The sequence below is a fragment of the Crocodylus porosus genome, unplaced genomic scaffold (genome assembly GCF_001723895.1).
Source record: "Crocodylus porosus isolate Cpor-Errol unplaced genomic scaffold, CroPor_comp1, whole genome shotgun sequence".
NCBI lineage: Eukaryota > Metazoa > Chordata > Crocodylia > Crocodylidae > Crocodylus > Crocodylus porosus.
In genome coordinates this window covers 27114061-27130226 of record NW_017728951.1, presented here as the reverse complement: position 1 = coordinate 27130226, position 16166 = coordinate 27114061, and the positions used below count along the sequence as shown (strand labels likewise).

Here is a 16166-nt window from a genome sequence, read left to right as displayed (position 1 = left end):
AAGGGGCCCAGAACTGGAAACAGCATCACCAGTGCTGACTAGAAGGTAATAAACTCTTCCTTCAATCTGCTGGCAATGCTCCTACTAATGCAGTCTAGAATGCCATTAGCCTTCTTTGCAACAAGGGCACACTATTGGCTCATATCCAGTTTATAGCCCACTGTAACTCCCAGGTCCTTTTCTGCAGAGCTGCTACTTCTCCAGTTGGTCCCCAGCTTGTACCAGTGCATGGGATTGTTCTGTCCTAAGAGCAGGACTTTGAACTTGTCCTCATGAGACTTCTTTTGGTCCAATCTTCCAATTTATCGAGGTGTCTCTGAATCCTAGCCCTACCCTCCAGCATATCTAAGACTCCCCCCAAATCAGTGCCATCCACAAACTTGCTAAGGATGCACTCTTTCCTATCTCCAGGTCATTGATGAAAATATTGAACAAAAGCAGCCCCAGGACCGACCCCTGGGGCACTCCATTTGATACCAGCTGCCAACTAGACATTGAGCTACTGATTATTACCCTTTGAGCCCAACCATTCACCGGTTTTCTATCCAACTTATAGTCCATTCATTCAACCTATACTTCCTTAGCTTGCTTGCAAGAATGTTGTGGGAGACCATATCAAAAACCTTGCTAAAGTCAAGTTATATCTCATCCACTGCTCTCTCTGCATCCACAGAGACAGTCATCTCATCAGTTTGGTCAGGCATGACTTGCCCTTGGTGAATCCATGCTGACTGTTCCTAATCACCACCTTCTCCAGAGATTTTTCCAGGGATGGAGGTGAGGCTGACTGGTCTGTAGTTCCCTGGATCCTCCTTCTTCCTGTTACTAAGGACAGACACTACATTGGTCCTTATCCAGTCATCCAGGACCTTTCCCAATCTCCATGAGTTTTCAAAGATAATGGCCAGAAGCTCTAATCATTTGTCCAAGTTTTCACTTCTTGTAGGTCTTCTGCCATACTTGTTAGTCTTCCTGCATATTAGGATGGTTCATTCCTATGCCTTCAGTAATGTTTCTTTCAAGTACAACAAGCTCTCCTGGACTCCTTTCCCCCTCAGACTCACCTCCCAGGGAATTCTGCCTATCAGTTCCCTGAGTGTGTCAAAGTCTGCTTTTCTGAAGGCCAGGGTCCTTACTCTGCTGCTCTCCTTCTTTTCTTTCCTCAAGATCCTAAGCTCAATCATCTCATGATCACTGCTGCCCAAGTTGGTATCCACTTCTATGTTCCTCACCAATTCTTCCCTGTTGTTGAGTAGCTGGTCAAGAATAGAACAGCTTCTAGTTGGCCTCTCCAATGCCTGCACCAGGAAGTTGTCCCCAACACTCTCCAAAATAACTTCCTAGATTGCCTGTGCACTGTTATATTTTCCCCCTAGCACATGCTGGGTGACTGAAGTCCCTCATGATAACCAGGGCGTACAATCAAGAAACTTCTATTAGCTGTCTGAAGAAAACCTCATCCATCTTATCCTCCTGGTCTGGTGGTCTATAGCAGATTCTCATCATGACATCACCTTCTAACCCTAACCCAGAGATGTTCAACAGACATATCTATAATTTCATACTGGAACTCTGAGCAATTATATACCACAGCTCTGCCTCTTTTCCCCTGCCTATCCTTCCTGAACAGTTTATACCTATCCATGACAGTACTCCAGTTATGCAAGCTATCCCAGCAAGTCTCTGTTATTCCAATAATGTCAAAGTTCCATGACTGTGTGAGAACTTCCAGTTCTTCCTGCTCATGTCCAAGGCTCTGTGCATTCACATTCAGACACTTGAGGTAACTAACCAATTACCCCATTCCCTCCAGTTTTTTCTCTGACTCCACTCTCTGCCTGATCTCCCAGCTGTGTTTCCTTGCTTCCCGACCTGTGTGTTCCCTGGAAACCTGTCATTTCTCCCAACCCTGGTCAGCACCTGAATCCATGAGAGCCCCAGCCTTGGGACCTAGCCATGATAACACCTAATCTTATGCTTCTGAACATAATTAGTGCATGCCCTAGTTCAATTTATTAGGCACCTAACACCTACCTAAATTGTTGCAAACCATACCAGAACTGGAAAGGGCCTGATCTATTACATGCTCCTCTCAAAGCACATGAACTGTCGTCAACTGCTTTGAGTTCAGTACAAAGCACAACACCTATGATCGTTCAACTGAAAGCATAGTGCATACGTTTGCATTTAGTTTAGTGGGCATTACAATTGCCCAGGAAGTAGAAGACCTTAGTTTTAGGCTCCCAGCATGAGAGGGTGCCAACCCTCTTCCTTTTAACAGTTTCCTACTCACCAGGTTATGGAAGGATTTTCCACACATCATAATGTGCTGGGCCACTGGGCAGCCAAAAAAGCTAAATTCATGAAGTCAGACAAACGGCAAGAAAGACTGGACCATGAATTTTCAGCTAAGCAGTGAGAGGACCCACCTAGGAGGATGGAAAATCAAGTTCAGGTTCTTGCTGCCAGAGTTATTTCTACTTTTTAGTGAATGACTGTCTAATGCAGGGGTCAGCAACCTATGGCCTAGGGACCAGATCCAGCCTGTGAAGAGACTGGATCTGGCCTATGAAAGCTCAGAGACTTGACAGCATGCTTCAGCCATGGAAGCAGAGGCATCCCCAGGGTCCTGTTGATTGCTGTGTTCAGTTTGTGAACTCTGCTGCAGCAGAGATAGCATCCCCAAGGTCCTAGTGTTTCCTTTTTTCCTAGCAATTCTCTTGGCATCATCTGCTGATCCCTGGGGGAAGAGGGGGTGTGCATAGGGTCTGGGTTTCATGCAGCAGCCAATGTTGGTAAAAATACTGCCAACCCCTGGTATAATGTGAAATACAGAAATAGTCCCTCATAGCAAGGATTGCAAATCATCACCCCCAGTCAGTTAGCCCTTCCTCCCATACCCCTTGGGTATCTGGGTATCCTGAATCCCAGAGTGAAAACAATATCTAACATTCAGGCTTAAGTCAGTGCCTAAGCTCCAGAATGGGGCCAGACTTCAGATACCATTGTGACTGTTTCCTAGTGGCTAACTCCAGGTCCCTTCCTGCTGAGCATATGGACACACTGGATATCCATTCCAAGGAGACACTGACCCCATAGGAAGTGTAGGTGCCTAATTTTATCTATTCAGATCATCCTCTTGGGGCAAAGACACATCTCTTATTGGCACTGGAATGCCTAAGTGGTGGTGCCTACAAAGGTAATCTAGATCCACCCCTTAGGTAATATAGTAATGAATGCCATCTGGCTAAGAGACTAAGGGTGGTCTTTAAACTAGGCCTGCACCAATAGAGATTTTGGGGGCTGATACCGATAGCCAATATTTAAGGAGGCATATCGGCCAATACCGATCTGATACAGCTGCCATCAGGCGGTAAGTCCAGTGTTGTAGAAGGGGAGAGGGGAGGGAAGTGGTGTGGAGGGGTAGATCAACACTCTCCGTGGTGAGGGAGAGGGCAAGGGCTGGCACTGCCTAGAGGCATGGCTTGTGGGGTGTGGACAGCTCCTGCCACTGCTTGCATCCTGGGAGGGTGAGGACAGGGAGGGTGTGATGCTGAATACCCCAACTGAATGTCCACCCAAGCACCGGGAAAAGCCAGGGCTATGCTAGGAAGCAGGTGGCAGTGCGGGGCTTGGAGCAGAGCTGTGGCAAAATCTGGAGTGTCTGCAGCCTCCTCCCAGCACTACCAGAGCCCACTCTGAGCCCAGCCCCTGACAAGAAAAGCCCTGCACAGCACTGGCTTCGGCTCCACCCTGCAGCAGCAGCCTGCCCCATGCCATGAAGATCTGGGGGCACACACCCCCCCACCTCCACCCTCCCAGGGTGCAAGGAGTGGTGGGAGCTGCCCCCACACCACAAGCCATGCCTTTGTCCCATGCCCCCTGCCCCAGCTGGACAATGCCTGCCCCTGCCCCCTCACTCACTGTGGGGGGCATTGAACTGCCTTCCATGCCCCTTCCCTCCCCCCCCACGACATACCAGCTGGAGGCAGCTTTCCAAGCTACTGACTCTGCTCCATGCTGCTCTGTGGCTGCACATAGCACGGGCATTTATCAGTGAAATTATCTGCCTGATCAGGCCGATATCCAATATAGACAATTTTCTTTATATCGATACCGACCTGATATCAGAGCAATGCATTAGTGCACCTCTACTTTAAACCATTCTAAAGGAAGTTAAATAGGAGTGTCCACACATTAAAGAGGGTTAAGCTGTGCTAAGTAACTTCTAACCATCTTAAAGTTATGCCACTTTGGGCCAGGGTTATCTTTGACTTGTGTTACTTAGCTTGAGCTGGGGTATTGTTAGTCTGCTCTATAAAGATAAAGTGACCAATTTGCATCTAGCATCCCAGGATTCCAGCCCCTCTACCTCTGACAAACTTTCCACCCTCCCAAGCCCTGCTGCCCAAGAGGGGTGGGGAGGGAACTGAGCTCAAGTAAATACCCCCACCCACCCCAGTGGGTATAACCCTCATCAACATAGCACCTAAGGACCCCAGGAGACCAGGCAGACAACCCTTCTCTCAGAGGACTAATTCTTTGTCCCACATGTGGGCAGCTCTTCCTTAGCAAATTAATACGGGTAGGATGGAAGAACTGTGGTTTCCCTTCCCAGCCTCCTGGGTTCCTGAATATGAAGGGCTGCCTAGCACTGAATATGGTGACAGCATGCTTCCCTGAGGTCCATTCTGCCAGCGTAGTTAACACCCAGGGCTCTGATCCCAGAAGAGGGAAAGAGTCCTGGCTCCTGGCCATGCCTTTGCTCACAAGTCCTTCTAGCAGCAAGTCAGAGTTGACACTAAACCAGGGGTCGGCAATGTTTTTGGACAAAGTCCCAAAAACACCTGCAAACTCAGCTTGTAAGATGTTGGCATGCCTGGAGTGGATGGTACAGGAGCTGTAAGGGGCCCGATCCTCATTGTGGCAGTGCAGCCTTGGCCTCTTCCCTGCTGTTTGCTCCAAGGTGCGCGATCCAAGCAAAATGTTTTTACATGCCACACTCTCACACCCACGCTGGAAATTGCCTACTCCTGCACTAAACCTCTATCTGCAATTGTTCTGAAAGTGTTCCAACTTTAGTATGTCCTAACATTCCAAATTTAGCATGGTTTAATGGTAACCTCTAACAGCACTCATAGTTATTCTTAAAAGTTTCTAAAAGCACAGAGATAATCATTATGATATGGAGAATTCTTCTAGTCACTTAAACTGAAGTTGTGCAATGTCACATATAACGCTATGGGAAGGGCTGACCAGTCAAAATGGAACTAGTGTTCAAAGTATCTACTCTCTCTTTTCATGAAAGAAACCATTACACAATTTAAAAAGTAAACAGATTTACATAGGAATAGATGAGGTGGGGAGTGAATTTTGATCTGAAATATGTGGTGGGGGTTCACTATCATAAAGGAGTTAACCAATATTCATCTAATAAAGAAGTTAGAAAGCAAGGTTTAAATCAATCTCAGCACAAAAAGCATATTTCTTGTCACTGAAAAATATCACACTGAATGGGCTAAGTCATTTACTGAAGATGCTGTGTAACCTGAAGCATCTCTCATTTTTCCTCAAAACCACAGAAATATTTCCTCTCGTAGAGCAGATATTTAAAGGGCGGAAACACTATTTCAAGCTGGGATTTTCTTTTCAAGTGCAGCTAAACTATCTCCAAGTACATTGGCTTCCATAGATGAGGACCAATTGACAGCTGTGCTTCATGCCGATTCAATATTGAAGTTATTGTGAATTAAATTAAGTTTACTGCAATTAATTATGTATACAAAAGAAAGAAATATAACTCTTTTCACCAAATAAGTCTTGTTGGCTCTGTGTAATAGAAGGACTAATGTGAACTTGGGTCACCTAAGCACAGTTCACTTTGAGTTTCCTTCAACTTTGCTCTCAAATTCTGAATCCACCACCCCTCCTGAGGTCCATATACAGTTCCATATACAGTGTATATAGATGAATTCAGAAGATATGAAAATAACTCATCTCAGTAAGATCAAAAATTGTGGCCAGGGAGTTCAATAAATGATGCATATGCTATCCTCTAGAGCCTCAATCCTTCCTTTTCTAGGTTATTTTCAGTTAGCCAAGGTAACAAACTAGAAAATCTGCTAGATTTATTTTGGCAGTATTAGAAAAGAAGTTAGGGATGCTAGTCATACTGATATGTGTTTGCATATATAAACTAGTTAGATACTGGAGTCCAAAATTGGAGCCACAAGAAAAAAAAAAACGAAAAACTAATCAATCATCTTTAATTAATCCTTCCTGATTGACACTGAAATTTATTCCAAAACCTTTATTTATCTAGATCAAGATAAAAACTAAGAGTTAACTGATAGCTAAATTGACTACCATAAAATCCCAAAACAACAGGAAAATGAAGGGGGAAAAAAATCTACCGACTTCTTTACCAAAGCAAGAGCTATATAGGGCCTGGTTTCACTTCAGCAGGTTGTTCTAGATTAGGGTGCTCAATGCAGCCCATGGAGCCATGGCATCCAGGCAGCGGGGCTTCTCACCAGTCAGAAAATTTGGTGGCAGAAGAGCAGTGGCAAGTAATACTGCCACCTCTCCCCCACTGCCAAATTCCCAAGCCCCCTGGGCTGGATCAGGGCTGGTCCACACCCCCTGCTGCCCCTTCCTCTTTCCCCTCCATGTGAATTGATTGGGGCCAAGCCCTGCTCCCTTCTCCCACAGTCCAATTGTGGATGGGCTGCTCTCTGCCCTGCCCTACCCCCACAATTGGCCAGATAGGGCCCTACCTCAGCAATCCAGGAGCCAGATCCAGCCCACCAACCAGAGCCAGCACACAGACAAACTGGCACCATCCATCCAGCCTAAGGGTAAAAAAGATTGGGCACCACTGTTCTAGATTGGTTGCTGTTATTTGGGTATGGTTTAGATTGTGTTTAGCAGCTTACACATTTGAATTCAGTTCTAAAAACCAAAGAAAAAGGCCAAATCTAGGGCACAATGTTACCTTCAAATCACTCAGCTGGTGATAAACAAGGTAGTTGAGTTGCCTGCCCTCTCTTCCCACGGTACAAGGTATAATTCATAGGAATGTGAGAAACAGGCCCTATTCAATTTGGATTTGGCCCAAATCAGGGACAGTGATTTGATTCATTGAGTCAGATTACTGTCCCCAATTCAATTTGGCCAAATCCGAATCTGAAGATTCAATGCTGATTCAGAGAATCAGCGATTCAGACATAGACACAGCTCTAAATGTTTTTTCTACATACCTCAAGTTACCAGGCATCGCTCATGAATGCTGCACTGCTGGCATGAATGGAGCATCCCACAGGAGTGTGGGGGGCAGAGGGGGTCCACATGCTCAGCAGTGAACCCGGAAGTGGATTGGAAGCACTTCCAGTCCACTTCCGGGTCCACCAGGGAGCATGCAATGTACCATCAAATGAGGTTTAGATAAAGTGCTCTGCAGCCATTTTTAAACCCTTGGGGACTTAATACACATGACTGAGGCATTTTAATTAGAGCAGGTCTCCAGGAACCATTGTAATTAAAATTTCCCTCCCCACTCCCAAGCATGTGTATAGGCAGTCATAGTGCCTATCTAGTCTAGTGAGCAAAAAAAATGTAGCTCAGGAATTGCAACCTATATTGCTAAAAATTAATTGCTCAGTGTAATATACCTGAGCCCTCAGAAATGCCACAGATAAACATTTTTAAAATACTGTATTTCCCAATTCAGAAAGGCACTGGAGCATAAAACTACTATATTTACTGAATTGCAAGATAAGTTTTTTATTCCCAATCAACATGGGAGAAACAAAGCCTCATCCCAGAATTACATATCAAGTGAAAATGCAGTATCTGCAGTCAGAAGAGGTATCTACCTGATAAGACATGGGGTGGCAAAGGACCTGGTTAGAAGCATTTGGAAGTGCAGGACTGAGTGGAGGCATGGGACCCAGGGCAGCAAGGGACCTGGTGCAATGGCATGGGGCAGCACGGAATGTGAGAGGGAGGAGGGATAAGTGGCCACAGGAGGGCAGGCACGAGGGAGAGGGGGCAAGCACCAAAGCAGAGCAGATGGCGTGAGGGGCACACACTGGGGGTGATAATAAGAAGGGGGTCAGGCCACCTGGCTCCCCACCTCATCCCTTTTGCTTGCCTCCCTACTATCTGCTCCCCTGCTGCTGCTTTCCCTACCACAGCAGTGAGGGAGAAAGGAAGAGGCGGGGAATGAATTCAACATGGCCATCCAACAATTAGATACTACATATGATACATTATAACAAATTTATAATTTTTCAAGTACAGAATCTAATTCTTGAGGGGGTCATCTTAAATTTAAAGTTGTCTTGGATTTGGGTAAATATGGTAAACAGAACTAGATTACAACTAACTATACTTTCAGCTTCCCACATCTCCTAGACTGTTTAAGAAAGGGTTAATCCCTGAGGACAGTCATTTCCAGCTAAACAATATGCACTATGCACATATTCCACCCTTGTCCCCTCCCATCTGCTGATAAGTGGTGGGAAAGGGCAGCTCTGAAACAATGTCCTTCCATATCTGGCTCCCACTCAGTACACACTAACCCCATTCTCCCAAATCTCATCACACTGTTACAGCTCATTAAATTCAACTGAAGGATGAGAACCGAGCTGTGCCACTAAATGTGCACAGTTTGTGTTTACCAGCAAGAACACTGCATGTAGTGTTGCTCACAACATAGCCCTGTAATACGGAAGCATTCTTGTTGGCAGCTTTGACAATTTATCTATTCATATCAAAGGGAAACAGTGGCTGCTTTAAAACTGTTGCTCCTTGTACTAATGGGAAAAGAGGAATATTAAAAACTATCACAGTGAAATTTCTGCTGCCATCAAAAGGTCGTTGATCCAACAGACAAACAACCTAGTGTTAATGATTTAACAAAACATTTTTCACACAGATTACATGCTCATCCATCAATGTATAATATTTTTCACATCAAGAAAATAAAGATCATTTCCTCCCACAATGCCAATTATAATGAATTATGCACAAAGCAAATACAATACAAAAATCATCATGTTTTTAATCAAAGGAAATGCATTACAATCACAAAAATAAAAGAAAATGTGGCTATTGTTGGAATGTTAGACTAGTTCTCTGAATAATTAATATAAAATGGAAAAGCAGACTAGCATTGGTGAATATTTTCTTCAGCAACCTTTTGAACTTACGCTATTTTCAATTATAAAAACAATTTGCAGATCCAATCAGCCTCTTGCATGATCCACTAACATTCCCCTTTTTTCTAGTACAAGTCTATGCAAGTCCATTTTCCAAAAAAAGGAAGTAGTGGAACAATTTTTATGATTATATGATATCAGGTAGCACACAATGCTCCATCAGAATCAGACTCCAATTGTACTAAGCACTGTATGAAGTGAACTAACACAATAGACAGATAGAGAGAGACCTAAAAAATTATTTTTATTTTTATTAAAACGTTGAATTAATTCAACGGTTAAAATATGTTAGGTCCAAATTCATGTAATTACTCTTTTTTTATCTTCATAAATTTTCAGTAACAGAACTCAGAGGAATTTTTTTAATAACGTAAGTGTTATAAAGTTAAAGCATTACTTGACACATGATTCCCTGGTGTTTTGGCTGCAGCAAGATTAGCCATCTACAGTCTGAAGTACAATTTCCATATATCAGTGGATAGTGGGACAGGGAGGATTGAATCGCACAACAATTTCAGTAGAGGGTTTAAACTGTCTGTCTGTTGGCAGGATATCTGAAATTACCCAGTTAAGGATGTGAATTCTTTCCCATTTCTTATTTTTTCCATGAACTATAATACTGTGATAAATTAGTGACTTCTATTAATATTTCGAGTGAGTTACTATTTTTTAGTCTCCTGATGGTGCAGAGAAGTATCGCTCTCTTACAGTGCTAATGATTTTAATACATATCAACTGTTGTGGACCTACTTGCCTACATGAAGTCAAACAGAATCAGACAATTCATGTACTAGGTGAAACACTAGAAGGTTAATTAGAGACTGACAAACTGGGAAGTAATTTAAATGATTACATCAACAAGTTCCTGGCCCAGGAGTACCCCTGTGCTTTCTACATTTTCAGTTAGATAAATTGTCTCCAAAAAAAAAGGAATATGACAGTTTAATATGTACACTATAGGCACTTTCGCACATGCAGACATGTGCACTTGCAGGAACTCAAATAGCTGCAGCACAAGTTTGTGCCAGGGATTTGTGCCTCAGCACACATGCCTACACTTTAATGTGGGGCAAATTGTGCTGCTTGGGGCAAACTGAACCTGCCCAGCTCTTCCTGGATCTTCAGCCAGAGTCATGGCTGCACAGCTGGCCTTTGTGCAGCACTGCTGTCATATCTTCCAGTGTCCCTACTCTACCATCCTGAAAGCTATTGCTCAGATGTGCTCATTTGCGGTGTCCCGCTTTGAACTGTCAGCGTGTCCTTCTGGCCCCAAATGGCCAGGAAGCCAGCCACTTTGTCCACCCTCAAGCTGCATCTCTGGTGCCGGCCCTAGGCAAGCTCCTCTGTCTAGGTTCCCCACCACTTGCTTTACCAGCAGGGTTCCTGGTATTCTCTGTTTAAAAATCACAAATACTCTGATTAAAAACCCTAACATCTGTGTCTTTCCATGATTAAAATGAAATGCCACTATATATGTATGTATCAGATAAGCATAACGTTTTATCGATATATTTACAATGTTAAGGCAATTCGGAAGCCTACCCATGCCTCAATCAATATCATAAAATAAATTCCAAATACCTGTATCTTTTGGCATTTGCTTTTGGTTTTCTCAGCACAGGAAGTCAGAGCACCCCCGCCTCCTTTGCTCACCGGGATGCACTTCCAGCTGTGGCTGGCCCCATAGCTGCTTTGTGGCACTGAGCAGCACTGATATACCAGTGCCCTGCCCCTGCCCATTCCCTTACCCCTCACTCCTAACCCACAGCCCCCACAGCCCTACAAGTGTCCCTTACTCCTGACCCGCAGCCCCTGCCTCCTTCCCACTTGCTCTTTCACAGCAGCAGCTCCCTCCCTGCACCAGGACATGGGTCCAGCTGCAGCTGTCTTACCTGCTGCTTGTGACTCTGAGCAGTGCCAGCCCTTGATGTTGTGCCCTCTGCAACTATGCCCAGGCCCCAGTGATCCCCATGCCCTTCCTGGGAAGTCTTTGACTGGGGCTCAGGGACTGGGCTGGGCAAACCCCTTCCCTTCCATGGTAACCTTCCCTTGCAGAGGCTGCTCTAAAAGGGTAGGGGGCTCCAAGCCCCACTATGGCAGCTGCTCTGGCCCCACTTCTACCTGGAGTGCCCTTCCCCCTCCATTTCTCTCTCACACACCCCTCCTACCACCCCCAGCCCATCATGTACACATGTAGAACCTGTTGCCACCTCAATCCCCACCCTGCCCATCACCCACTCCTGTTACCACCTCCAACCCTTTCCCCTGGTTCATCACAGCTCCCAAGTGGTTCTGAAGACCAGGCGCTCCCCCAGGCTGGGGCCACGTGGCCTGGCATCAGTGTGGGTGTAGGGCTGCACTGTGGAAGCTACTTATGCGGCCACAACTCCTGCCAGCAGGTCCTATCCCATCTGGCAGCTGGGCATGCAAGGTGTGGGATCTGTGGCAGGGGTATGGGTGGGTGTGGGGATTGTGGGGTGGGGGGTTGTGAAGAGGAGTGGGGGAGTACAGGTGTGTGTGGAATTGTAAGTGTGTGGGGTTTTGGGGTAGTGTGTGTGGGGTTCTGCCCCCCTACCACCTCATAGGGCTCCCTGCTGGAGTGCTGGAAGCCCCATGTGGAGGCACAGAGACAGCCTAGGTCGGCAGCAATGCCAGAAGCCACACATGCTGGCATGGAGCCAGCCTGGTCTAGCCCAAAGGCATAGGCCAGTGGGTCTGGCCAACTCCATAGCACCACATGCAGCCCCCAGAACTCAGCTGGAGCTGCATGCTGCCAAGGGGGTCTGTCCCTAGGGTCTGCTGCCAACTGCTGCTGCTACTGTCAATGGTGGCAGGGGCTGTACACCATGGTGGGGGGAAGTATGTGGGGCCCCCCACAAACCCCAACCCCTGCCACAAAGTCCACACAGGTGCAGCTCCCAGGACTCAGCCAGAGCCATATGCCACCAGGGGCTCCACTTACCATGGGTCATAAACACCCCAAATGCCCACTGCCTGCTGCTGCCATGAGCTGCTGTGAGCTATGCCCCACTTTCATTTTCTGGGTAATGCAGCAGCCGAAGCGATGCTCTGGCCACCTGTGGACACAACCTGTAGGAGCATCCAAAGGTCCCATTAAGGGGGGGTGATGTTGCTAAGCCCACTCCATAGACCCAACTGTTGCCATAGAGTTTCGCCATGTTATAATTTGCAGAATCAGAGCAACAGAAGTATGTACAGTCTGTGCACCAAAAGTCACAGGGTGAAATCCTAACCATATTAATGTCAACAAGAGTTTTGTCACTGACTTCAGTAGAGCTACAGCAAAGTGCTTATACTACCCATGCTATTAGTTAACAATGTAAGATATTCAGTACAAAATAAACTTCAAATATATCAAGATTTTTTTCAAAAGTCACATATTGAAACTGATGTGGTGAGGCAGTGGTAAGGTTAAGACAACACATTTTAATGGAGCCAATTTTACAAAAGGTGATAATTTCTTTGAACGTAGACTTTTCAGAATATTGATTCTACTCAAAATTTCCCTTTCCAAACAATTTGCACATCCTCACTTAGCAAATGTATTTATGAGATCTATATTTAAGGAACTTTGTAAGATTTATTGGCTACAACAGTGCAGACACTTGCCAATAAAATCTTTTTCACTTTCAAAGGAATGTGGAATGTGATGAGCATGTTTATTGTTATAACCTTTTTTTACCTTCTAACCTAACCAAATCAAATGAAGCTTAAATGATTCAACAGGACAAAATATTCATAAAATCATTATAAAAAGCTGATTACTGAAGATGGTTTTTGCTACTTAGAAAGTTGGGAAAATGTGAAAAACTCTCTCATATTGAGAGGAAAAATAACCTGGCATATCCTGAAATTTCTAGCATTTATAAATGTTCATAGTATAATCCAGAATAAAAGATAACTGATGAACAATACATTGAGATACATTGAGTCTAGCTGGTCTATTTTTTCTCAACTTTAACAACTGTTTCCAAAAATGCAAAGCATTTTTAAATGAATTTCAATGTTTTCTTTATTCGTTTACAAAAAATCATTCACAAGAAGTATGCACTTTTAAAAACAATCTGCTATCCAGGTCCATCTTCAAAAGCATGTTCCTTGGAACTCTTCCCAAACCATCCCCAGAGTACTAGCATTTCAACAACTGGAATGACAACTTCTTTTTAATTGTTTTATATCCTGCAGGGTTCTATCTGAAAACAAAGAATACACATACAGCACATTCTATGGCTATGATTCAAGTCCTTTTGAAAATAAATTATATATTTTAACAGTGCTATTTTATGTAATGCACTGTTTCTGACACTGGACACTCAACAATGTACAAAACCATAGCTAAGTTAATTTCCCAACCACATGCTACATTAGAGTTTGTATTAGTTTTATTATTATACATGTGTGTGTTTGTGCACATCTTATACATAAAGACATATGATATTTTATATATGTAAGTGCTGGTGGAAGCATGGACAGCCATTTTTATGAAAAAAGATCAAAACAGATTAAGGTTGTTCAGAAAGATTAATGATGGATATATAATCAGCTGGACAGAATCCAGCTAGATCTAGACAAATTACAGAGGTGGGTGGATGAGAATAGGATGGATTTCAACACAGACGAGTGCAAGGTACTGTATCTAGGGAGAAGGAACCAGCAACACACCTATAGGCTGGGGAATACCCTTCTTGTCAACACGGTGGAGTCATTGTTGACTCCAGGATGAACATGAGCAGCCAATGCGAGGAAGTGGTCAGTAAGTCTAAGGGGGATGATCCTTCCTCTCTATGCGACATTGGTCAGGCCACAGTTGGAGTACTGCATCCAGTTCTGGGTGCCGCACTTCAGGAGGAATGCAGCTAGCACTGAGAGGGTCCAGAGGAGGACCATTTGCATGGTCAAGGGGCAGTGGGGCAGGCCCTACAAGGAGAGGCTAAAGGGCCTTAACCTATTCAGCCTCCACAAGAGAACACTGAGAGGGAATCTGGTGACCATTTTACAAACTCATGAGGGGTGACCAGCAAAAACTGGGGAAGGCTCTGTTCCCCTGGGTACCACCTGGGGTTACTAGGAATAACGATCACAAATTGTTAAAGAGAAGGTTCAGGCTGGACATCAGGAAATATTAGTTTACAGTTAGGGCTGCCAGGCTCTGGAATGGGCTGCCAAGTGAGGTGGTACTCCCTCCCACCTTGGGGGTCTTCAAGAGGAGGTTGGACAGATATTTGGCTAGGGTGATATGATCCCGGCACCCATTCCTGCCCGGGGCAAAGGGTTGGACCTGATGATCTGTTTAGGTCCCTTCTGACCCTAAGCACTATGATACTATGATAAAAATCAATGTTATATCTGTGGCTATTTGGGACCTACTAATTACTTTTTTTAATACTGCAGGAATAAGGAGGCATCCAATAAAATTCAAAATGAAATATATTTAAAAATGTCAGAAACAAATACTGTCTTATGATGCCTAATTAATCTATAGTCTCATTATTTCTATGTCTCACTGAGTTTAAGAGCTCAGCTGAGAGTAAGAGTTTATATGGATAAGGAGACACCTACAGTTACATTAGACAAGGTTAAAAAGTGTAATACAAACTTCAGGACATGAGTGCTAAATGATTGGGGGTAAGAAAAAGTTTCCCTTATGGACAGGTCATTCCATAATTACCAATTATGTTAATCTGATATTTTCATCTAAGATAGCCAAGGTAAAATCGTGAATCAAAATCAGTGGGGATATCAATGAAGCTGACTTCAATGGAATGAGGAGCAGGACAGTGAAGCAATTGCACCAATGGGCTGATTTTAAGTAGGTAAGCTTTAATATAGATGTATTCAAATCACATTAAGAACTGCATAAACTTTACTTTAAAAATGCGCATTAGTAAATTACAGAATTAAGCTAAGCATATTTAAGAAACGTTCCAGTTATATCAGCATAAACCTATAAATTCTTCACAGTGAAGGACACTTGCTGTAGAATCTAGAGTCTAGATGCTTTATGGACACCCTGCATATGATACAACCCTTCACTTCCTTCTTCCACACTGACATTTATTTCTACTCAGATATCAGTTTTAATTATTTCTTTCATGAGCCAAATGGCTCATATATAACAATGTAAACTTGGGGATAACTGATTTGTCAATTCAAATCTTTTTTTTTCCCATTTTAACATTTGGCATGGGTTTTACAGGCAATATAGAGAACATCACATTTATTAAATTAAGCCTTAGTCCTTCAAAAAACTTTACAGAAGGTTATGTTTGTAATCTTCAGTGTTTATTTTACTATGAAACCAACACATTCACCAATAAGTCAGATTTACTGTGAAAATAAACACATTAGTGCCTTATAAATAGCTGTTAGAAAAGTTCCTTATGGTCTGCCAAAATCCCAGAATGATTGGTTCATGAACTTTTCCTTTGACTGCTCTAATAGCTGAAGAAAAATATTTATTTTTTGACTGGTAATGAATAGATGAAGATTATATTTCATCCAGAGCCTCCATTAAAGTAACAGGATTTAGAAAACTTCTCCAAAACTTTTAAGAAACTCACATTAAAAAAAAATAAACTGTTGACAGCAGATGTATTTCAATACATTTAATGAAATGGCAAAGGCAGAATGTTATTTTAAATGTAAATTTACAAAATGAGCTTCTCAATATACCTCATTATATCCCTTAAAAAGAAAAAATAAATCAGTGCTCAAGGATAAAGGATACTGTGAGACTTTCCAAGGGTTTAACTGCGCTAGAACTTCACTGAGAAGAACACACTCTGGTCTTTGACTTAACCATACAGAAAAGAGCCTTGTAACAGGTAGTGATGACAAACCGTAAAGACACCTAAATGAAGTACTGAAAATATCCTAATATCCTAGATAGCTAATTGCGGATTGGGTCCCCCTGCTTCCTCCTCC

General features: G+C 43.7%; 1 protein-coding gene across 1 annotated transcript in view; it reads right to left on the bottom strand.

Annotated features, from left to right (window-relative positions):
• The window catches only part of LOC109324124 (adhesion G protein-coupled receptor A1-like), a 552135-nt gene that overhangs the window by 378154 nt on the left and 157815 nt on the right, over positions 1 to 16166 (bottom strand). The gene's annotated exons all lie outside the window — the stretch shown is intronic.